At 52.3% G+C, this 24,288-nt stretch overlaps 1 protein-coding gene and 1 long non-coding RNA gene across 4 annotated transcripts in view; one reads left to right on the forward strand and one right to left on the reverse strand.

Annotated features, from left to right (window-relative positions):
* Nucleotides 1-7,466: 7,466 nt before the first annotated feature.
* Nucleotides 7,467-8,538, reverse strand: LOC144756229 (uncharacterized). 3 transcript variants are annotated; one of them, XR_013595104.1, is made up of 5 exons: nucleotides 8,385-8,538; nucleotides 8,200-8,350; nucleotides 8,111-8,165; nucleotides 7,920-8,073; nucleotides 7,467-7,844 (listed from the first exon to the last, which is right to left on the reverse strand). It is a non-coding gene; the product is annotated as an uncharacterized LOC144756229 (long non-coding RNA). The 3 variants fall into 3 exon arrangements; XR_013595103.1 differs by having other exon boundaries at nucleotides 7,467-7,806; nucleotides 7,920-8,165; XR_013595102.1 differs by having other exon boundaries at nucleotides 7,920-8,165.
* A 389-nt stretch (nucleotides 8,539-8,927) lies between these two features.
* Nucleotides 8,928-24,288, forward strand: part of EGFL8 (EGF like domain multiple 8) — a 123,253-nt gene continuing 107,892 nt past the window's right edge. Inside the window, exon 1 of the mRNA XM_078645849.1 lies at nucleotides 8,928-9,322. The gene's annotated coding sequence lies outside the window, so the exon portion shown is untranslated. The remainder of the gene's footprint in view (nucleotides 9,323-24,288) is intronic.

Here is a 24,288-nt window from a genome sequence, read left to right on the forward strand (position 1 = left end):
AGAATGGAGACAGAGCTATAACAGACAGCAGCACAGAGAGATAAGACAGAGCTACCACAGACAGGAGCACAGAGAGAGAGCAGACAGAGCCATAACAGACAGGAGCACCTAGGGCAGACAGAGCTACCACAGACAGGAGCACAGAGAGCAGACAGAGTCATTACAGTCAGGAGCACAGAGGGAGCAGACAGAGTCACCATAGACAGGAGCACATAAAGAGAGCAGACAGAGACACCACAGACAAGAGCGCAAAGAGAAAGCAGACAGAACTAACAAAGACAGGATCACAGAGGGAGAGCAGGCAGTGCCATCACAAAGAGGAGTGCAGACAGAGCACACAGAGCTACCATAGACAGGAATTCAGAGAGAGCAGACAGAGGTATCACAGACAGGAGCACAAAGAAGCAGACAGAGTAATCACAAACAGGACCAAAGAGAGAGAGGAAAAAGAGCCATCATAGACAGGAGCACGGGGAGAGAGCAGGCAGAGCAACCACAGACAGGAGCGCTGAGAGAGCATACAGATCTAACACAGACAGGAGCACAGAGAGAGAGCAGACAGAGCCATCATAGACAGGAGCATAGATAGAGCAGACAGAACTACCACAGACAGGAGCACAGAGAGAGAAGACAGAATTACCAAAGACAGCAGCACAGATAGAGCAGACAGAGCTACCACAGACAGGAGCACCGAGATAGAAGACAGAATTGCCACAGACAGGAGCACAGATAGAGCAGACAGAATTACCACAGACAGGAGCACACAGAGAAGAGACAGAGCTATAACAGACAGCAGCACAGAGGGCGCAGACAGAGCTATCAGAGCAGGAGCGCAGAGAGCAGACAGAGACATAACATACAGGAGCTCAGAGAGAGCACACACCACCATAACAGACAGGAGCGCTGATAGACAGTAGACAGAGACATCATAGACAGGAGCGCAGAGCGAGAAGACAGAATTACCACAGACAGGAGCACAGATAGAGCAGACAGACCTACCACAGACAGGAGCACAGAGAGGGAAGACAGAGTTACCACAGACAGGAGCACAGATAGAGCAGACAGAGCCATCATAGACAGGAGAACAGATAGAGCAGGAGGAGAAACCACAGAAAGGAGCGCAGAGAGAGCAGACAGAGCTACCACGTACAGGAGCACAGAGAGAGAGCAGACAGAGCCATCATAGACGGGGGCACCGATAGAGCAGACAGAACTACCACAGACAGGAGCACAGAGGGAGAAGCCAGAATTACCACAGACAGGAGCGTAGAAGGGAGCAGACAGATCCATCCTAGACAGGAGCACCAATAGAGCAGACAGAACTACCACAGTCAGGAGCACAGAGAGAGAAGACAGAATTAAAACAGACAGGAGCACAGAGAGAGCAGGCAACGCCATCATAGACAGGAGCACAGATAGAGCAGATAGAACTTACACAGACAGGAGCACAGAGAGAGAAGACAGAATTACAACAGACAGGAGCACAGATAGAGCAGACAGAACTATCACAGACAGGAGCACAGAGAGAGAAGACAGAATTGCCACAGACAGGAGCACAGATAGAGCAGGCAGAATTACCACAGACTGGAGCACAGAGGGAGGGCATAGGAAGAGGAGATAGAGCTACTAAAGACAGGAGCACAGGGAGTGCAGACAGAGCCATCACAGACAGGAGCACACAGAGAGGAGACAGAGCCATAACAGACAGCAGCACAGAGAGAGCAGACAGAGCTACCAGAGACAGGAGCGCAGAGAGAGCAGACACAACCATAACAAACAGGAGCGCGGAGAGAGAGTAGACAGAGCCATCATAGACAGGAGCGCAGAGAGCAGACAGAGCTACCTCATATAAGAGCGCAAAGAGAGAGCAGATAGAGCCATCATAGACAAGAGCACAGATAGAGCAGACAGAACTACCACAGACAGGAGCACAGAGAGAGAGCAGACAGAGCCATCATAGACAGGAGCACCGATAGAGCAGACAGAATTGTCACAGACAGGAGCACAAAAAGAGAAGACAGATTTACCACAGACAGGAGCACAGTTAGAGTAGACAGAACTACCACAGGCAGGAGCACAGAGAGAGAAGACAGAATTAAAACAGACAGGAGCACAGGGAGAGGAGACAGAGCTACCTAAGACAGGAGCACAGGGAGTGCAGACAGAGTGTCACTGAAAGTAGCGCAGAGAGAGCAGACAGAGATACCACAGACAGGAGCACAGAGAGAGAGAGCAATCAATCAATCAATCAAGGCATTTATAGAGCGCACTACTTACCCGGAGGGTCTCAAGGTGCTTGGGGGGGGGGGGGTGCCGCTACTGCTCGAACAGCCAGTTCTTGAGCTTCTTCCTGAAGGAGAGGTGGTCTTGGGTCAGGCGAAGGTCGGTCGGGAGGGTGTTCCAGGTCTTGGCGGCCCGGTAGGAGAAGGACCTTCCTCCTGTTGTCGCTCTTCGGATGCGGGGGACGGCGGCGAGGGCGTGGTTGGTCGATCGGAGGTGGCGTTTGGGAGCGTAGAAGTTGAGGCGGTTGTTGAGGTAGCTCGGGCCTTGGTTGTGTAGGGCTTTGTGTGCGTGGGTGAGGAGACGGAAGGTGATTCTCTTGTTGACGGGGAGCCAGTGCAGGTCTCTCAAATGTCCGGAGATGTGGCTGCGTCGGGGGATGTCGAGGATGAGTCTGGCTGAGGCGTTCTGGATCCGCTGGAGTCTCTTCTGGAGCTTGGCGGTGGTTCCGGCGTAGAGGGCGTTGCCGTAGTCCAGTCGGCTGGTGACGAGGGCCTGGGTGACCGTCTTCCTGGTCTCGGTGGGGATCCACCGGAAGATCTTCCGTAGCATGCGCAGGATGTTGAAACAGGATGCGGAGACGGCGTTGACTTGTCTGGTCATGGAGAGGGAGGAGTCCAGGATGAAGCCCAGGTTGCGTGCGTGGTCTGTCGGTTTGGGTGCGGTGCCCAGGGCGGGGGGCCACCAGGAGTCGTCCCAGGCAGAGGGCGAGGAGCCTAGGATGAGGACTTCCGTCTTGTCTGAGTTCAGTTTCAGGCGGCTGGTCGTCATCCACTCGGCTACGTCTTTCATCCCTTCGTGGAGGTTGGTTCTGGCGGCGGCGGGGTCGTTGTTCAGGGAGAGGATCAGCTAGGTGTCGTCGGCGTAGGAGATGATGTTGAGGTTGTGTTGGCGTGCGATGGCCGCAAGGGGGCTCATGTAGACGTTGAAGAGGGTGGGGCTGAGCGAGGAGCCCTGAGGAACGCCGCAGATGACTTCCGTGGCTGCAGATCTGAACGGTGGCAGGCGTACTCTCTGTGTCCTTCCAGCGAGGAAGGAGATGATCCACTCCAGAGCCTTTTCCTGGATTCCGATGTTGCTGAGGCGCTGCACTAGGGTGCGGTGGCAAACAGTGTCGAACGCCGCGGAGAGGTCTAGGAGGATGAGGGCTGCTGTTTCACCGTTGTCCAGCAGGGCTCGGATGTCATCGGTGGCAGCGATGAGGGCGGTCTCGGTGCTGTGGTTGGCTCGGAAGCCAGACTGTGAGGGGTCGAGGGATCCATTCGTCTCGAGGAAGGCGGCCAGCTGCTTGTTGACGGTCTTCTCGATGACTTTGGCTGGAAACGGGAGGAGCGAGATGGGGCGGTAATTCTTGAGTTCGGTGGGGTCCGCTGTTGGTTTCTTTAGTAGAGCGCTGATTTCGGCGTGCTTCTAGCTCTCAGGGAAGGTGGCGGTGTCGAAGGAGGTGTTGATGATGTCCCGCAGGTGGGGTGCGATGACAGCGTCGGCCTTGTTGAAGACGTGGTGAGGGCAGGGGTCTGTCGGAGATCCGGAGTGGATAGAGTTCATCGTGCAGATGGTGTCTTCTGTGTTGATCTGGGTCCAGGCGTTGAGGGTGGTGGTGGGGGGCGTTGGTGCGGTCGTGGGGAGCGTTGTTTGTGGGCTGAAGCTGTTGTGTATGTCAGCAATCTTGTTGTGGAAGTAGGAGGCGAGGGAGTTGCAGAGGTCTTGCGACGGGGTGATGTCGTTGATTCCGGCGTTGGGGTTGGAGAGCTCTTTCACAATGTTGAAGAGTTCCTTGCAGTTGTGTGCGTTGTTGTCCAGCCGGTCCTTGAATGCTGATTTCTTGGTGGCGTGGATCAGTTGATGGTGCTTCCGGGTGGCGAGCTTGAGGGTGGTCATGTTGTCCGGTGTTGGCTCCCTTCTCCAGGCTTTCTCGAGGGCTCGGCAGTTCTTCTTGGAGCTCTTGAGTTCGTCGGTGAACCATGGGGCCTTCTTGCTGCCGGGTCTGCTAGGCGGGGTCCTCAGTGGGGCGAGGTCGTCTGCGCAGTTGCTGATCCACTTCGTGAGGTTGTCGGCGGCCTGGCTGGGGTTCGCTGAGCTGGCGGGAGGGTGTTGGCTCAGGGAAGTGGCGAGCTGGTCTGCTGTGATCTTGTTCCAGTTTCTTCGAGCAACCTGTTGCTGGTGGTGGTGGATCGTGGATCCTCTGAAGGTGAAGTGGACGCAGCTGTGGTCCGTCCAGTGGAGTCCGGTGGCGTGGCTGAAGACGATGTCCTTGCTGGAAGAGAAGACAGCGTCGAGTGTGTGTCCGGCGAGGTGGGTGGGGGTGGTCACCAGCTGCTTGAGTCCGAGGATGGCGAGGTTGTCAAGCAGGGTGGTGGTGTTGCGGTCGTTGTTGTTCTCCAGGTGGAAGTTGATGTCCCCCAGGAGGATGAAGTCAGCGGAGGGGAGGGCGTGCGGGCTGATGAAGTCGGCGATGTCTTTGCTGAATTGTGTGCGTGGTCCCGGGGGTCGGTAGATGAGCAGACAGAGTCATTACAGACAGGAGCACAGAGGGAGCAGACAGAGTCACCATAGACAGGAGCACATAAAGAGAGCAGACAGAGACACCACAGACAAGAGCGCAAAGAGAAAGCAGACAGAACTAACACAGACAGGATCACAGAGGGAGAGCAGGCAGTGCCATCACAAAGAGGAGTGCAGACAGAGCACACAGAGCTACCATAGACAGGAATTCAGAGAGAGCAGACAGAGGTATCACAGACAGGAGCACAAAGAAGCAGACAGAGTAATCACAAACAGGACCAAAGAGAGAGAGGAAAAAGAGCCATCATAGACAGGAGTACGGGGAGAGAGCAGGCAGAGCAACCACAGACAGGAGCGCTGAGAGAGAAGACAGAATTACCAAAGACAGCAGCACAGATAGAGCAGACAGAGCTATCACAGACAGGAGCGCCGAGATAGAAGACAGAATTGCCACAGACAGGAGCACAGATAGAGCAGACAGAATTACCACAGACAGGAGCACACAGAAAGGAGACAGAGCTATAACAGACAGCAGCACAGAGGGAGCAGACGGAGCTATCAGAGACAGGAGTGCAGAGAGCAGACAGAGACATAACATACAGTAGCTCAGAGAGAGCACACACCACCATAACAGACAGGAGCGCTGATAGACAGTAGACAGAGCCATCATAGACAGGAGCGCAGAGAGCAGACAGAACAACCACAGACAGGAGCACAGAGCGAGAAGACAGAATTACCACAGACAGGAGCACAGATAGAGCAGACAGACCTACCACAGACAGGAGCACAGAGAGGGAAGACAGAGTTACCACAGACAGGAGCACAGATAGAGCAGACAGAACCATCATAGACAGGAGCACAGATAGAGCAGGAGGAGAAACCACAGAAAGGAGCGCAGAGAGAGCAGACAGAGCTACCACGTACAAGAGCACAGAGAGAGAGCAGACAGAGCCATCATAGACGGGGGCACCGATAGAGCAGACAGAACTACCACAGACAGGAGCACAGAGGGAGAAGCCAGAATTACCACAGACAGGCACATAGAAGGGAGCAGACAGATCCATCCTAGACTGGAGTACCAATAGAGCAGACAGAACTACCACAGTCAGGAGCACAGAGAGAGAAGACAGAATTACAACAGACAGGAGCACAAAGAGAGCAGGCAACGCCATCATAGACAGGAGCACAGATAGAGCAGACAGAACTTACACAGACAGGAGCACAGAGAGAGAAGACATAATTACAACAGACAGTAGTGGAGAAGTGTGGCTCAATGGTTAGAGTGGCAGACCCTGATGCAGAGGTCAGGCTGGGGACCAGGGTTCAATTCCCCGCCTCGGCGGGTCTTGGGCTCAAAAATTCCACGGACCTGATAATTCTCGCCTCTGTGCCTATTCCAATCATGGAGTCTCACTCTGCAACTCTGGGCAATAGCTTGCTTAATCTCCACAAACGGCCCCCACAACGCTAAGGATGCCTGGCCTCCACGTTGGGGGTGCCCAGGAGTGGACACCTCACAGGGAAAGCCAGGATGGGTTCCACAGCGGTATTCGTACAAGCGCCTTGAGACCCTTGCGGGTGAGTAGTGCGCTATACAAATATCAATTTACTATTTTTTTTTTTTTTTTACAGAGCCATCATAGACAGGAGCACAGATAGAGCAGACAGAACTACCACAGACAGGAGCACTGAGAGAGAAGACAGAATTACCACAGACAGGAGCACAGATAGAGCAGACAGAACTACCACAGACAGGAGCAGAGAGAGAAAAGACAGAATTACCACAGACAGGAGCACAGATAGAGAAGACTAGACGTCACAGGCAGGAGCAGAGAGAAAGAAGACAGAATTACCACAGACAGGAGCACAGGGAAAGGATACAGAGCTTCCAAAGATAGGAGTACAGGGAGTGCGGACAGAGCCGTCACAGACAGGAGCACAAAGAGAGCAGAGAGAGCCATAATAGACAGCAGCACAGAGAAAGCAGACAGAGCTACCAGAGACAGGAGCGCAGAGAGAGGAGACAGAGCCATAACAGGCAGGAGCACCGAGAGAGCAGACAGAGCCATGACAGACAGGAGCACCGAGAGAGCAGACAGAGCCATGACAGACAGGAGCACATGAAGAGGAGACAGAGCTACCAAAGACAGGAGCACAGTTAGAGGAGACTGGAGTGCAGAAAGAGTTGACAGAGCTATCAGAGACAGGAGAGAGGAGAGAGGAGAGAGGAGAACAGGGACAGCTAACGGAGCAGGAGGATCATATAGGTGTTCACGCGAAATGCATGAACGAACGATGGACTGAATGAATGAATTAATAAATGAATGAGTGAGAGAGAACTGACGGACACAACAGAGACAGAGGCAGAGAGAAGGACTGGAAGCGGCGCGACAGGAGCACAGCGCGGCAGACCCACGCGTCTGTCCCCTCTCCCCAGAGCGCGCTCTCGCCCCTCCTTCTATCCCACCCCCCTCCTGCGCCCCCATCCATGACCTCACTTTAATTTTTGTCACCACAGGATTTCGAACAATCCCAAAAAAAACAGGAAAAAAATCAACTCCGGCATCAACAGCCCTTCCTCATCCTCCCCCCCTCCCCGGGAGGGGAAGTGAGCCGGCGGGGTGGGGGCGGGGCGGGAGACGGGCCAAGTGCAGCAGGGGGGTCAGTCGGGGCAGAGCGGATAGATGGAGCACAGACTGGGCACGGACAGGGTGGGGAGACTCGGAGAGGCCACGGGCATGGGGGCTCACAGGGGGCACTGGAGGAGGGCTGACCATCAGGGTTAAGCCGAAGAGAAGGCACGGAGGACCAGCCGCCACCAGAACTGCTGCCGGCTTAATAGGCGGCAAACAGAACCAGGGGCTGGCAACCAGACCCGGCTGGACACCTGTAACCAGCTCACCAGACCTGCACCCAGCTGGACACCTGTAACCAGCTCACCAGACCTGCACCCGGCTGAACACCTGTAACCAGCTCACCAGACCTGCACCCAGCTGGACACCTGTAACCAGCTCACCAGACCTGCACCCGGCTGAACACCTGTAACCAGCTCACCAGACCTGCACCCAGCTGGACACCTGCAACCAGCTCACCAGACCTGCACCCAGCTGGACACCTGCAACCAGTCACTGGACCTGCACCCAGCTGGACACCTTCAACCAGTCACTAGACCTACACCCAGCTGGAAACCTGTAACCAGCTCACCAGACGACATGCACCCAGCTGGACACCTGTAAGCAGCTCACCAGGCCTGCACCCAGCTGGACACCTGTAACCAGCTCACCAGACCTGCACCCAGCTGGACACCTGCAACCAGTCACTGGACCTGCACCCAGCTGGACACCTTCAACCAGTCACTAGACCTACACCCAGCTGGAAACCTGTAACCAGCTCACCAGACCTGCAGTTGGGTACCTGTAACCAGCTCACCAGATCTGCACCCAGCTGGACACCTGTAACCAGCTCACCAGGCCTGCACCCAGCTGGACACCTGTAACCAGCTCACCAGACCTGCACCCAACCGGATACCTGTAACCAGTCACTGGACCTGCACCCAGCTGGAAACCTGTAACCAGCTCACCAGACCTGCAGTTGGGTACCTGTAACCAGCTCACTAGATCTGCACCCAGCTGGAAACCTGTAACCAGCTCACCAGACCTGCAGTCGGGCACCTGTAACCAGCTCACTAGATCTGCACCCAGCAGGACACCTGTAACCAGCTCACCAGACCTGCACCCTACCGGATACCTGTAACCAGCTCAGCTGACCTGCACCTAGCCAGATACCTGTAACCAGTCACCAGTCCTGAACACGTTGGATACCTGTAACCAGCTCTCTAGACCTGCACCTAGTCGGATACCTGTAACCAGCTCACCAAACCTGCACCCGGCTAGAAACCTGTAACCAGTCACCAGACCTGCAGCTGGGTACCGGTAACCAGATCTTCATCTAGCTGGGCACGTTAACCGGCTCATCGTACCCGCAGAAAACGTAATTCCTGTACCCAGCTCACCAGTCCTGCAGTCAGAGCTGCAGTCCGCTGGATACCTGTGACCAGCTCACCTTTAACCAGACCTGCACCCAGCCGGATACCTGTACCCAGCTCACCAGTAACCAGACCTGCACCCATCTAGATCTCTGTGCCCAGCTCACCAGGCCTGCAGGTGGATATTATAAGTGTAACCAGCTCACCAGACCTGCACCCAGCCGGATACAGGTAGCCAGGTCACCAGACCTGCACTCAGCCAGATACCGGTAACCAGTCCTGCACACAGTTGGATATCTGCAACCAGCTCTCTAGACCTGAACCCACCCGGATAGCTGTAACCAGTCACCAGACCTGCAGCTAGTCGGATACCTGTAACCAGCTCACCAGATGCACCCAGCTGGATACTTGTAACCAGCTCACCAGACCTGCATCCATCTTGCAGGACCGGCCAGTAAACGGGCCATCAAACATTGGCCAGTTCACCGGTCCTGCAGTCAGCGCACAGCGCCTGGAGCCCGCACGCCGGACCCGCGGCCACCTCAAGGACAGGTAAGACCCCCGCAGGTGACGCTGAAAGCCTGATGGCTGGTGCGAGGGATTCGCGGACCTGCACGTTCGCGCGCCGGTGGTGGGAGCATCACCTGTGTGAAAGCAAAGCTAGGGAACCCGCGTGGGTGGCAACGATGAAAAAGGCGGGCTGAGAGTCTGCGGGCCGGTAGTGAGTGGGTGGGTGCAGAGACGTTTAAAGACATGGGCAAAGTGAGCCCAGAGCCCCCACCTTCCAAGGGCCCCCCTCGGAAAGTGAACTTTCTTTATATTTGACTGTTCTCGCTCTCCCCAGTGTCATCCAAGGATTTTTGGGGTCCTGGGGAAAAAATATGAATTCTTTTTGTGATCCTGTTAAAATGTAACATATAAATGAGTATTGTTTGGCATCATACAGTTTTATATTAGCAGGAAATTGATAATAAAATTCAAATTTGTTCTCCACAGGGGGCCCGAAAAATAATTCTTGCCTGAGTCCCCCAAAATCCTTAAAATGACCCTAGGTGGGTGGGTAAATGGAATGAATGAAATGGAATGGAATGACTGGATTCTGTGAAATTGATAAATTGATGGATGAATGGGATTGTAGTGAGATAAATCCATATATAGGGCGATGGTTTAGTGCGATGGATGGATGGGTGGATAGATGGATGGATAGATGAACGGACGGATGGATAAGTTGGAGTGAGTTTGGTGAGGAAGATGTGGAGAAAGGATGAATGATGCATGGATGAATGGACAAATGGGTTGGTGGAATGAGTTTGGTGAGATGAATGCGCAGATCGAAATCAGTAGATTGAGTGACCTGGATGGATGAATTGATGGATGTATGAGTGGATGTTGTGGTATTGGCAAGATGGATCTATCGATGAATGTAGACCTTTGATTTGCTAGAATGGATGAATAAATGGATGGATGGATGGAACAATGGGGTGTGTTTTGTGAGAAGCATGTGTGAATCGATGGGTGGATGGATGAATAGATGGATGGAACGATGGGGTGTGTTTTGTGAGAAGAATGTGTGGATGGATGGATGGATGAATGGACGGAACGATGAGGTGTGTTTTGTGAGAAGCATGTGTGGATGGATAGTTGCATGGAGTTTGTTCGGTGTGATGAATTTTCGGATAGATAGAGGAATGGGTGGAGTCAGTTTGGGAAATTAATGAATGGGTGGCTGCAGGGATGTGCATTGATTATATGGATGGATGGATGGGGTGGGTTCAGTGAGAGGGATGTATGGAGTGGTGATATAGGTGGGTGGTTCATTGGTGGATAGGGTTGATTTGATGGGGAGGATGCGTGGATTTGGTCTTGCACATATTGGTTGGGTGGATGGTGTGGGTGGGTTCGGTGATGTGGGGCTGCATGGGCTGGGTTCAGTGAGATGGATGTATAATAGATAATAGCTGGGTGGCGTATGGGTGGATAGGGTAGATGTGAGGTAGTGGATACATGGATCTGGTTAGTACTGAGGTGGTTGGGTGGATGATCTGAGTGGGTTTAGGTATGTGGAGATGGGTGGTTCATGTGGCTTTGTACCATCACTGATGCTATGAACAACGTTTGTGATCGAGATGGTTTGTTGTCTCTCATTAACAGGTTACTTGGTGGGAGAAGGTCTGCAGTAAAATGTGGGTGGTAAAGGGTGGTGGATGATTGGTTGGGTTTGATGAGATGGATGGGCAGAATGAATGGAGGTGGTTTAGTGAGAAGGATTGATGGATGAATCAGTGGATGGATCGGGTTAACAGGGAGGGATGGGTGTCTTCTTAGGTTCTGGTGGGTGAGGGCATTTGTCATTGATGGATGGGTGAATGAGTGGGTGGGTGGGTGTGTGGTGAAGTGTTGTGTGGGTTTGGGGAGGTGGCTGTAGGGAGTTTGTTTACCCGAATAAATGTGAGCTGCATGAATGGATGGGTGGATGAATGGATGAATGGATGGGTGGATGAATGGATGTGTGGATGAATGGATGGGTGGATGAATGGATGTGTGGATGAATGGATGGGTGGATGGATGGATGAATGGAGATGGTTTGATGGATGGATGGATGAATGGAGATGGATTGATGGATGGATGGGTGAATGGAGTGGAGTTGGTTTGCTGTGATGGCTCGATCTATGTATAGGATTATCATGGACCGATGGGTGGATTATTGTAAGTGGGTGCGGGTGGGTGGGAGATGTGGGGTTGGTGAGCTGGACTCAGTGAGGCGCATGGATGGATGGGTGAGTGGGTAGATGACTGGACGGATGCAGTTGGTGTGGTGAAATGAATGGCTGGGTGGATGGAGTGGGTGGGTTTGGTGAGATGAATGGATGGCTGGTCCAGGAGGGGTGGGTGGGTTGAAGGGGACGGATGAATCTCTTGACCGGATGTGTTTGAGGGCCTCTTTTAAAGCACTTCAAACAGTGCTTGATGTAAACGCCAGCTGTATTTCCCCAGGGCCACGGGGCGCTTCCGTGCTGAGAGTGTCTCTGTGCTGTGACACAGAACAGAGAGAGAATCAGGACAGACGTGCATTGTGAGAGCTCTGGTGAGGCCTCAGCACCGAGGAACCAGTGTGCACTGCACGCCAACTGGAGGTGCGTGCTAGAGCATTCATTTTACAGCGCCTAGGTACAGGTGCATAGTGCCTTGCAATCTGGAGGTGCGTTGTGTGACCATGTGACTGTCCCAGTACTGGGATACAAGTGGAAACGGAACCCAATAGCAGAGGTGCATTGGGAGAGTCAGTCCCAGTACTGGCATACATGTGCACACTGCCAGGGGCGGCTCTAGGCTCATGGCAGCCCTGGGCAGGGAGCGTAGGTAGGGGGCCCCGGAAGAGGGGGTCCGGGCAGGGTGGAGCGCGGAGGCCAGTAAAGAGGGGGGGTGGGTCAGGGTGTTTGGAAGTGGAACAGAGCCATAGGTCGCCAAATACCTGCCAGGGGTCGCCACGCAAATATGTATCCATCCTCAGAGGATTATTATATTAAGGATATATATTGGCGTGGTGGCCCCTGGGGTTTGGCGGCCCTGTGCAGGTGCACAGCTTGCCTAAGGCCGCACCTGACACTGTAGATGAGTGAGTGAGGCATTTGTAAGGGTGACATATACCAGAAGGCTTCTTGGCGCTAGGACTACTCCGAACCAGAAAACAGAGAGGAGAGAGAGAGTGCCAGCAGAAAGGGTGATCCTTAAGGCTCCTGCCAAAAATCTCATTCTTACTGATCTGGAAATATCCATAGGCACTCTGGTCCAGGCAGATGTATATTGTGAGAGCTCTGTGGCTGCCTCAGGAGAGTGTTACAGCATTGTGAGATGCCCGTACCTGCCTCGGGACTGGAAACCAGTGTAAACTGCATGTCGTGGTGGAGGTGCATCGTGAGAGTTACCGGGATACAAGTACACACTAAAGGTCAGAATAGAGGAGCAGTGTATGCGATCTGTCCTGGTCCCACTGCTAGGGTACAAGCAGTGCTTAATTTGTAAAAGAATACGGGTGACATGTATGATCGTTTTATTTTGTGACTCTCTAAGTGCGATTTTTGTGGACTCGAAAAATGTAACTTACTAATGTGTCTCAGACGTACTTAGTGACTCCCAATGAGGCCGCAATTGACCTGCCTCATCAATATTCATGAGGCAGTGCACAATTTGTGACCCATTGGGAATGGCCTGTACTCACATGGATGGTGGCCTGCTGGGGTCAGCAGACCACTATGTCTGTGATTAATTTTTAAATATTTTTTTGAATGTAGTCGAATTTCCTTAAAGGAAAACGGAATGCATTAAAAAAAAAAAGCTCCTTTTTCGTTTTTAGGTCTCGCCTGTCGATGCGCATGCGCATCGAGCTTGCGAGACTATTGGGGCTTAAACAGTCTTTAACCAACTTGCAAGGAATCGTGGCGATTCCTTGCAGTGCCCGTGAAATTCAAGCTCAATGCGCATGCGCATTGACATTAAAAGCGCGTGCACATGCCCCCAGCCGCCTGGATGTCTTTTCCCTCAGCCGCACTCCTCCCACACCCCCGCTCCGCCCCCTCCCCTGTCTGCCGTGTCGCATTTCTTCAGGGCACTTTCTCCACGGCCGCCAGGCCACATCAAAGGCTTCCCCAGCACTGCCCCACCCATCAATCACCATCCCACTGCCACCCCCCTCCCTCTCCATATGGTGCGCTCTGCCTCAGGCCTCTGAGCCGTCCCTACGCTCCCCACCCACCCCCATCCTTCACACCCTTTGTCATTACTTCGGCCCAAGCCTGAGCCATCCCTACGCTCCCCGCCCACCCCCCTCCTTCACGCCCATCCTGAGCCGTCACTTATTCACGGCCGCAGGCCATGACTCGCATGTACTTCCCCGGCTCTGCTCCCCGCCCCGCCTCCTCTCTATCCCTCGCTCTCCTTGTTTTGTTCTCATTCTCGCAAGCTTTTACCAAGTCTCAAGGCCGCACTTTCAAGGCCTGTCTCTTTCACGGCCAATGCTTGTTTACTTCGTCTCCCCCTAACCCCAACACTTCGAGATCGCTGTTATTTTCTTTTTTTTATTTAATTAGTCGATTCCAGTGATTTGTGTATTTAAATTAGTAGTTTAGGAGATTAACGTTGAGCCAACGCCTAGGCTCGAACTCTGGTCTCCAAGTCTCTGGTCGGTGAAACTGTTTCAGCACAACAACAGCCACGTCACAACCCACCATTTGGAGCAATGCGCTCCCGCCATGCCCCCCACAGCAGTGCCAAGAGCTTGTTAATTCTTAACCAACTGCGCAAATTGCTCTGTACCACAAACTGCTACCCCCCACGCCTCAACTCTCCACGTCTGCACTTCTACTCTTCCCTACTCTCTAAGACTACACCCTCTCACGCAGGCTCTCCACACTTTCACTCGCTTTCCCTGCTCCTTCACCTGTCGGACTCCTCTTCGTCCTCTCACATTTATACCTGTTGAGTCCCATCTTTCCGGCTTTCCCTTCCCATCTCCTCCCTCTGCCTCATCTCCCTGACTTGTCATTCGACGACCCCCTCACACACAGCCCAAGCCTTCCATCCATCGTACTCGCTTGCTTCCTCCCACCTTCCTCATCCTTTAACAATGTCCTACCCTCCAAGGTATCTCCCACATGCTTTACCTCTTACACTCCCCCTAACACACATGCTCTCCCCTCTTCATCGGCTCTTCTCTCCCTGTTACTTCTTCCCTTCCAACACCTTCTCCTCCCTTACCCACTCCTTCTCTCGGACCCATGCTCCCTTCACACTCTGCCCCCCCCCCATCTCTCTCTTTTTTTCTGCCTACGCTGCCTTTACTGCCCCGTCCTCGCCTTTACGAATTTACGCTGTTTACCGTGTGTCTCTTCTTTTACAACTTATTTGAGTTTTTTTTGTGTCTACACTCCAGGCTTTTGGGGTTCTGTTAACCCAGGGGCGTAACACAGGCACCTGGAGAGGGGCATAATTTGAGCCGGTGGTTACCGGTACGCACATGGGGAAATGCCATTAAAATATAACAGTTACTCCACTGTATGGTCTTAAATGTAAGGTTAGGTGGCTATGGGGGAGAGGAGTCACAAGTGCAGTGAAATAAACTTTCACTTTTAGCTTTCGCGTGGCCGCGCTTGCTAAAGCCTCCTGCCCTACCCCTTCCTTATCCCCTCTCCTTTGTGCCTCTTCCAAGAGCCAGCTGAAACGGGAGGAGATGGACTTGTTTTTGAGGTGCAAATGGGTTTTATTTAAAGGCGGTTCTGTACACTGACTGTCCAGTTGTGCAGTGGAAGAGGTGACATTGTGTACACCGTTGCATCAGCCTTGAAAGTGTGCAGTGTTGAGTGTGCATGTGTTTGCTGCATCCACCACCACCACATCCACCACCACCACATCCACCACCACCACATCCACCACCACATCCACCATCACCACCACATCCACCATCACCACCACATCCACCATCACCACCACATCCACCATCACCACCACATCCACCATCACCACCACATCCACCATCACCACCACATCCACCACCGCATCCACCACATCCACCATCACCACATCCACCGCATCCACCACCACCACATCCACCACCACATCCACCACCACATCCTTCATCACCTCCACCACCACATCCACCATCACCTCCACCACCACATCCACCATCACCTCCACCACCACCTCTACCATCACCTCCACCACCACATCCACCATCACCTCCACTGCCACATCCACCGCCACATCCACTGCCACATCCACCGCCACATCCACCACCACATCCACCACACCCACCACCACTACATCCACCACCACCACCACCCCATCCACCACCGCCACCACCACCACCGCATCCACCGCATCCACCATCACCACATCCACCGCATCCACCACCACCGCATCCACCACCACATCCACCTCCACATCCACCATCACCTCCACATCCACCATGACATCCACCGCCACATCCACCACCACCGCATCCACCACCACCACATCCACCACCACCGCATCCACCACCACCGCATCCACCACCACCGCATCCACCACCGCATCCACCACCGCATCCACCACCACATCCACCACCACCGCATCCACCACCACCTCCACTGCCACATCCACCACATCCACCATCGCATCCACCACCACATCCACCGCCACATCCACCAGACCCACCACCACCACCACATCCACCACCACATCCACCACCACCACATCCACCACCACATCCACCGCATCCACCACCACCGCATCCACCACCGCATCCACCACCGCATCCACCACCACATCCACCACCACATCCACCACCACATCCACCACCACATCCACCACCACATCCACCAGACCCACCACCACCACCACCACATCCACCACCACATCCACCGCATCCACCACCACCGCATCCACCACCGCATCCACCACCGCATCCACCACCACATCCACCATCACCTCCACCACCACCTCCACCATCACCATCACCTCCACCACCACATCCACCATCACCTCCACTGCCACATCCACCGCCACATCCACTGCCACATCCACCGCCACATCCACCACCACATCCACCACACCCACCACACCCACCACCACTACATCCACCACCACCACCACCACCACCCCATCCACCACCGCCACCACCACCACCGCATCCACCATCACCACATCCACCGCATCCACCACCACCGCATCCACCACCACATCCACCTCCACATCCACCATCACCTCCACATCCACCACCACATCCACCGCCACATCCACCAGACCCACCACCACCACATCCACCACCACATCCACCACCACCACATCCACCACCACATCCACCGCATCCACCACCACCGCATCCACCACCGCATCCACCACCGCATCCACCACCACATCCACCACCACATCCACCACCACATCCACCACCACATCCACCACCACATCCACCACCACATCCACCACCACATCCACCACACCCACCACCACACCCACCACCACTACATCCACCACCACCCCATCCACCACCACCACCGCATCCACCACCACCGCATCCACCACCACCGCATCCACCACCACATCCACCACCACATCCACCATCACCACCACATCCACCACCACCACATCCACCACCACCACATCCACCACCACCACATCCACCACCACCACATCCACCACCACCACATCCACCGCCACATCCACCGCCACATCCACCACCACATCCACCACACCCACCACCACCACATCCACTACACCCACCACCACTACATCCACCACCACCACCCCATCCACCACCACCACCCCATCCACCACCACCACCGCATCCACCACCACCACCGCATCCACCACACCACATCCACTGCATCCACCACCACCACATCCACCGCATCCACCACCACCACATCCACCATCACCACCACATCCACTGCATCCACCACCACCACATCCACCGCATCCACCACCACCACATCCACCATCACCTCCACATCCACCATGACATCCAACGCCACATCCAACGCCACATCCACCACCACATCCACCACCACCACATCCACCACATGCACCACCGCATCCACCACCACATCCACCACCACCACATCCACCACATGCACCACCGCATCCACCACCACCACATCCACCACCGCATCCACCACCGCATCCACCACCGCATCCACCACCGCATCCACCACCACCGCATCCACCACCACCGCATCCACCACCACCACATCCACCACCACCACATCCACCACCACATCCACCACCACATCCACCACCACATCCACTATCACCTCGACATCCACCATGACATCCACCGCCACATCCACCACATGCACCACCACCGCATCCACCACATGCACCACCACTGCATCCACCACCACATCCACCACACCTACCACATCCACCACCACACCCACCACCACGTCCACCACCACATCCACCGCATCCACCACCACATCCACCACCACCGCATCCACCACCACATCCACCACCACATCCACATCCACCACCACATCCACCACCACATCCACCACCACATCCACCACCACATCCACCACCACATCCACCACCACATCCACCACCACATCCACCACCACATCCACCACCACATCCCCATCCACCACCACCACCACATCCACCACCACATCCACCACCACCCCATCCACCACCACCCCATCCACCACCCCATCCACCACCACCACTGCATCCACCACCACCACCGCATCCACCAACACCGCATCCACCGCATCCACCATCACCACCACATCCACCTCCACATCCACCATCACCTCCACATCCACCATGACATCCACCGCCACATCCACCACCACATCCACCACCACCACATCCACCACATGCACCACGCATCCACCACCACCACATCCACCACATGCACCACCGCATCCACCACCACATCCACCACCACCACATGCACCACCACATCCACCACCACCACATGCACCACCACCACATGCACCACCACCACATGCACCACCACCACATGCACCACCACATGCACCACCGCATCCACCACCGCATCCACCACCGCATCCACCACCGCATCCACCACCGCATCCACCACCGCATCCACCACCACCACATCCACCACCACCACATCCACCACCACCACATCCACCACCACCACATCCACCACCACCACATCCACCACCACCACATCATCCACCACATAATCCACCACATCCTCCACCACATCCTCCAACACATCCACCACCACTTTCACCACCACCGCATCCACCACCACCACCGCATCCACCACATCCACCACATCCACCACCACATCCACCACCACATCCACCACCACATCCACTATCACCTCGACATCCACCATGACATCCACCGCCACATCCACCACATGCACCACCACCGCATCCACCACATGCACCACCACTGCATCCACCACCACATCCACCACACCTACCACATCCACCACCACACCCACCACCACACCCACCACCACGTCCACCACCACATCCACCGCATCCACCACCACATCCACCACCGCATCCACCACCACCTCCACCACCACATCCACCACCACATCCACCACCACCACATCCACCACCACCGCATCCACCACCACCCCATCCACCACATCCACCACCTCATCCACCACTGCATCCACCACCACCACATCCACCACACCCACCACACCCACCACCATCATTTCCACCACCACATCCACCACATCTACCATCACCACATCCACCATCACCACATCCACCACATCCACCACATCCACCACCACCACATCCACCACCACCACATCCACCACCACCACATCCACCCCCACATCCACCACCAACACCACCGCATCCACCCCCATCACCACCACATCCACCATCACCACCACCACCACATCCACCACCACCATATCCCCCAGATCCACCACCACCACATCTATATGTGTGTGTGTGTGTGTGTGTGTGTGTGTATGTCGCTCTGTGTGTGTGGAGGTGCAAATGCAAGGTTCTTGGATTTTCGTCACAATAAAATACACTGAACATAATCTTCACAAAAGATATTTACAAACGTTTAAGCTATTGCCATTATAAATTACAATACATTTTATTTAAGTAATAATTATTCACAAAATTAAAAGCCATTGTTATTTGTAATATCAATACATCTAAGTCACGTAAATCCAACACACATTGCATTACAAATGCTATAGGTGTCACATTTGCGAAAGTTAAAACTATTGACATTGTAACTGACAAAGCTATTAATTTTGCTATTTTCCAAACCAACACATAAATAAAAAAAGTCAAACTTTCCTAATGTGAGACCTATTGCATTTCCAATGCTTGTTTAAGAGTAGGCAGTGTTCTCAATAAATGTTGCCACCCACATTCACAAAGGGGAAGGGGTCACAAAACATGCATACATCCCCCTGCGACTTGGCATTAGGAAGAGATGCACTTGGCATGACCCTCCCCAATACCAACTTGCAAACCCTATTTTACCAATTAGGTCACCGGCTCGTAAAATAGGGTTAGTACACGCTGAAAGCCGTTATAGTTGTCGCAAATGGCCTGATTCTCCCTTTGTGACTGCTAAAAAAGGTCATACATGTGCCCAGGCTATTGGCGCTATTTTAGATCAGCATGCCGAATACCAAGGCTGCGCAGTCTTGATTCCACTTCATGTCGCTTTGGCCACCACCGGACACTCCCTGCCCCTTTATCTCCCTTGTGCAGGTTCATGCGTCTCCCGTTTGTCACGTTTTTCCAACTTTCCCTTTCTTCTTCTTTCTCCCTTGTGTGCTTCCACTCTCTTTCACTGGGTGAAAATCTGATAAAGAAAGAAGTGCTGTTCACCAAAAATGGGTACCGGTGGACCCCAACCGCAACCACCAGCTTGAATTAGGCTCTGGGTACCGTAGCGTGTCCTGGTGGGAGTGCTGCCGGGTGGTGATGTGGGGCGGGGGAGGGTCAGTGTGGGGGGTAGAAAACACCGGAATACGGATGAATGCAGGTAAGTAGACAATTAAATCGGTGACGTGGGGCGGGGGAGGTACGGGGTGGGGGGTAGGAAACACCGTAATACAGATGAATGCAGGTAAGTAGACAATTAAAACAAAACGAATTTCGTTGTGCGCGCTGCATCGCATTTGGCGATGAAGCACGCGCAACAAAATTCGTTTTATTGATTTAATTGTCCACTTACCTGCATTCATCCATATTCCGGTGTTTACTAGCCCCCACCCTGCACCTCCCCGCCCCACGTCACCGCCCGGCAGCACTCCCACCAGGAGCCGCTACTGTCTGGGTACAAGTACTTACTAAAGGTCAGGCTAAACGGCCATTGTGTGAGCTCTGTGTTGGTCCTAGCGCTGTGATACTAGTAGGTTACAAAAAGGGAGGGTTAACCCAATAAAGTCACTGGGACCTGGGTATCTAACGTTAAAAAAAAGGGGTCCCAGTAAAGTAGGCGTTCGAGTAGAGACAATTTAAATAAAGCAAATAAAAAGTAAATGCAACTATAATGTTTAATTCACATTATAGGAAAAAAGGTAATCAATTACATAAATTACAGTTGTATTAGTGCCCCTGGGGGTAAGGGGGGACGTGCAGTCGTGAGGGTAGTGTAGGAAGGGATAGTGATAATAAAAACATGTATTATTCACACAATCATATGAGTTCAATGTCGAGCAGACAATGGAAAGATCATAAATCAACATAAAAATTCACAATACACATGCCCCAATGTCCATACTATGCAAAAATTATGGGTAGGAGGAGGCTGTGTTTCAGAGTGAGGAAGTCGACGTTTCGACCCAAGGGACGCAGGAATTAGTGGTGTCCTTGCAAGTGGGTCTTCATCAGGACGGAGGTAGTAGTGGGGCAACCTAAATTTAAATAAGTGCATTAGGTCAAGGTATCATTATTAAGACTGGCCAAATCACAAATAGTATAAGGGTATTCACATTGTGAGATCCACATACCTGAATGTATCAGTGTTCGTGGATAAACACTTGATAGAATTGATAGTGAATATTCAATCCTATGAGAAAAATCAATATAGTGTCTATCAGGACTGAGGTTAGATTTACTGCGTGTTCATCACAAGGGCTGAGGGACAGAGAAATCACGTCTTACTTGGGAAATCAGGTACGATATCCCATCAGGGTATGGCGAAAAGATCCGGATGCTCACCACGGGGAGGACCACTCTACGTATCTGAGTAAAGGGAACATCATTAAGATGGATTAGGCCACGGTGAAGATACTCAAGAGGGAGTAGCGAGATCTCCGTTATCAGTAGGGCTTACCATTTGGTGTAAAGTATATCCATATGCCCCCAGCGTGAGAAAGGTAAAACGTCCGTTTTAATCAGGATCCGTATCCTAGTAAGAGGGGAACAGGAGGCGGGCGTCATTAACAGATATTGGTAGGTTTTAATGGTAGGATATAAAGTAACTGATGATATCGGAAGCCGATGCGTGAAGCGAACAGGCTTACCGGTCTGCTGCGGCTCGAAGGAGGTCACGCGTCACTCTCGGCTGTCTCGAGGAGAAAGCCGAACTTCCTGTTGTTGCGGTAGACATAGCAACAGGAGGTCACGGGGTGGTAGTGAGTGAAAAAAGACTAAGAGAATCACTCGTTGTCAGGGTAACACATACGGCAACTAATGTTGGACGGACTAGTGGATCCAAGGTCTGTGTTACTATAGTAATAGACAATGCATGGGATCAACATCATTGAATGTGGGCCTAATATTATCAAAGGTGGAAACGCACGACCATATTGAATTTATGGTTCGTGGTGCGCGACGGCCAGGATGATTGATCTAACTGGCTGAAGTGAGTGTTGGACACTCCAAGGATCTGGCCAGTGCGGCGTAGTCAAAGGATGGAACATGCGTGGAGTCTAGGGTGGGATAGCCTACTCGATAATCAGTAGATATAGGGTATAGACATGAGTAATTACACTGCGAACCTATCACATGATGGTTAAGGCAGTATCAATTGAACACGAGTTGTCAGAACATGTCAATAGGTACACATCAGGAAAATAATTATTGTTCGGCTCTTAGTCACAAAAGAATGTCGGTAATAAAGAATAAGCACAATCTATTTAACACTGTAGTGTATAAGGCATGTGGGTTGCAACCATATACATCGAAGGTCAAAGAGTAAATATATACACAAGATAATTACAGAGTAGAACTGCGTACCTATCACACGATGGTAAAGGCAGTATCAGTTTAATAAGTACTGTGTAGCTAGCAGGTGTTTCACGAATAGAGTACAATAGAGACTCAGAAATTGATCAACGGTATTCAGGGTAAAGTAGCAAGCTGAGAGAAAGAGCTATCATGTTCTTTTTTAACTCAATCCAATCTGGTTTGAACGAACATGATAGCTCTTTCTCTCAGCTTGCTACTTTACCCTGAATACCGTTGATCAATTTCTGAGTCTCTATTGTACTCTATTCGTGAAACACCTGCTAGCTACACAGTACTTATTAAACTGATACTGCCTTTACCATCGTGTGATAGGTACGCAGTTCTACTCTGTAATTATCTTGTGTATATATTTACTCTTTGACCTTCGATGTATATGGTTGCAACCCACATGCCTTATACACTACAGTGTTAAATAGATTGTGCTTATTCTTTATTACCGACATTCTTTTGTGACTAAGAGCCGAACAATAATTATTTTCCTGATGTGTACCTATTGACATGTTCTGACAACTCGTGTTCAATTGATACTGCCTTAACCATCATGTGATAGGTTCGCAGTGTAATTACTCATGTCTATACCCTATATCTACTGATTATCGAGTAGGCTATCCCACCCTAGACTCCACGCATGTTCCATCCTTTGACTACGCCGCACTGGCCAGATCCTTGGAGTGTCCAACACTCACTTCAGCCAGTTAGATCAATCATCCTGGCCGTCGCGCACCACGAACCATAAATTCAATATGGTCGTGCGTTTCCACCTTTGATAATATTAGGCCCACATTCAATGATGTTGATCCCATGCATTGTCTATTACTATAGTAACACAGACCTTGGATCCACTAGTCCGTCCAACATTAGTTGCCGTATGTGTTACCCTGACAACGAGTGATTCTCTTAGTCTTTTTTCACTCACTACCACCCCGTGACCTCCTGTTGCTATGTCTACCGCAACAACAGGAAGTTCGGCTTTCTCCTCGAGACAGCCGAGAGTGACGCGTGACCTCCTTCGAGCCGCAGCAGACCGGTAAGCCTGTTCGCTTCACGCATCGGCTTCCGATATCATCAGTTACTTTATATCCTACCATTAAAACCTACCAATATCTGTTAATGACGCCCGCCTCCTGTTCCCCTCTTACTAGGATACGGATCCTGATTAAAACGGACGTTTTACCTTTCTCACGCTGGGGGCATATGGATATACTTTACACCAAATGGTAAGCCCTACTGATAACGGAGATCTCGCTACTCCCTCTTGAGTATCTTCACCGTGGCCTAATCCATCTTAATGATGTTCCCTTTACTCAGATACGTAGAGTGGTCCTCCCCGTGGTGAGCATCCGGATCTTTTCGCCATACCCTGATGGGATATCGTACCTGATTTCCCAAGTAAGACGTGATTTCTCTGTCCCTCAGCCCTTGTGATGAACACGCAGTAAATCTAACCTCAGTCCTGATAGACACTATATTGATTTTTCTCATAGGATTGAATATTCACTATCAATTCTATCAAGTGTTTATCCACGAACACTGATACATTCAGGTATGTGGATCTCACAATGTGAATACCCTTATACTATTTGTGATTTGGCCAGTCTTAATAATGATACCTTGACCTAATGCACTTATTTAAATTTAGGTTGCCCCACTACTACCTCCGTCCTGATGAAGACCCACTTGCAAGGACCCCACTAATTCCTGCGTCCCTTGGGTCGAAACGTCGACTTCCTCACTCTGAAACACAGCCTCCTCCTACCCATAATTTTTGCATAGTATGGACATTGGGGCATGTGTATTGTGAATTTTTATGTTGATTTA

Source organism: Lissotriton helveticus, chromosome 5_1 (assembly GCF_964261635.1).
Source record: "Lissotriton helveticus chromosome 5_1, aLisHel1.1, whole genome shotgun sequence".
Taxonomy (NCBI): domain Eukaryota; kingdom Metazoa; phylum Chordata; class Amphibia; order Caudata; family Salamandridae; genus Lissotriton; species Lissotriton helveticus.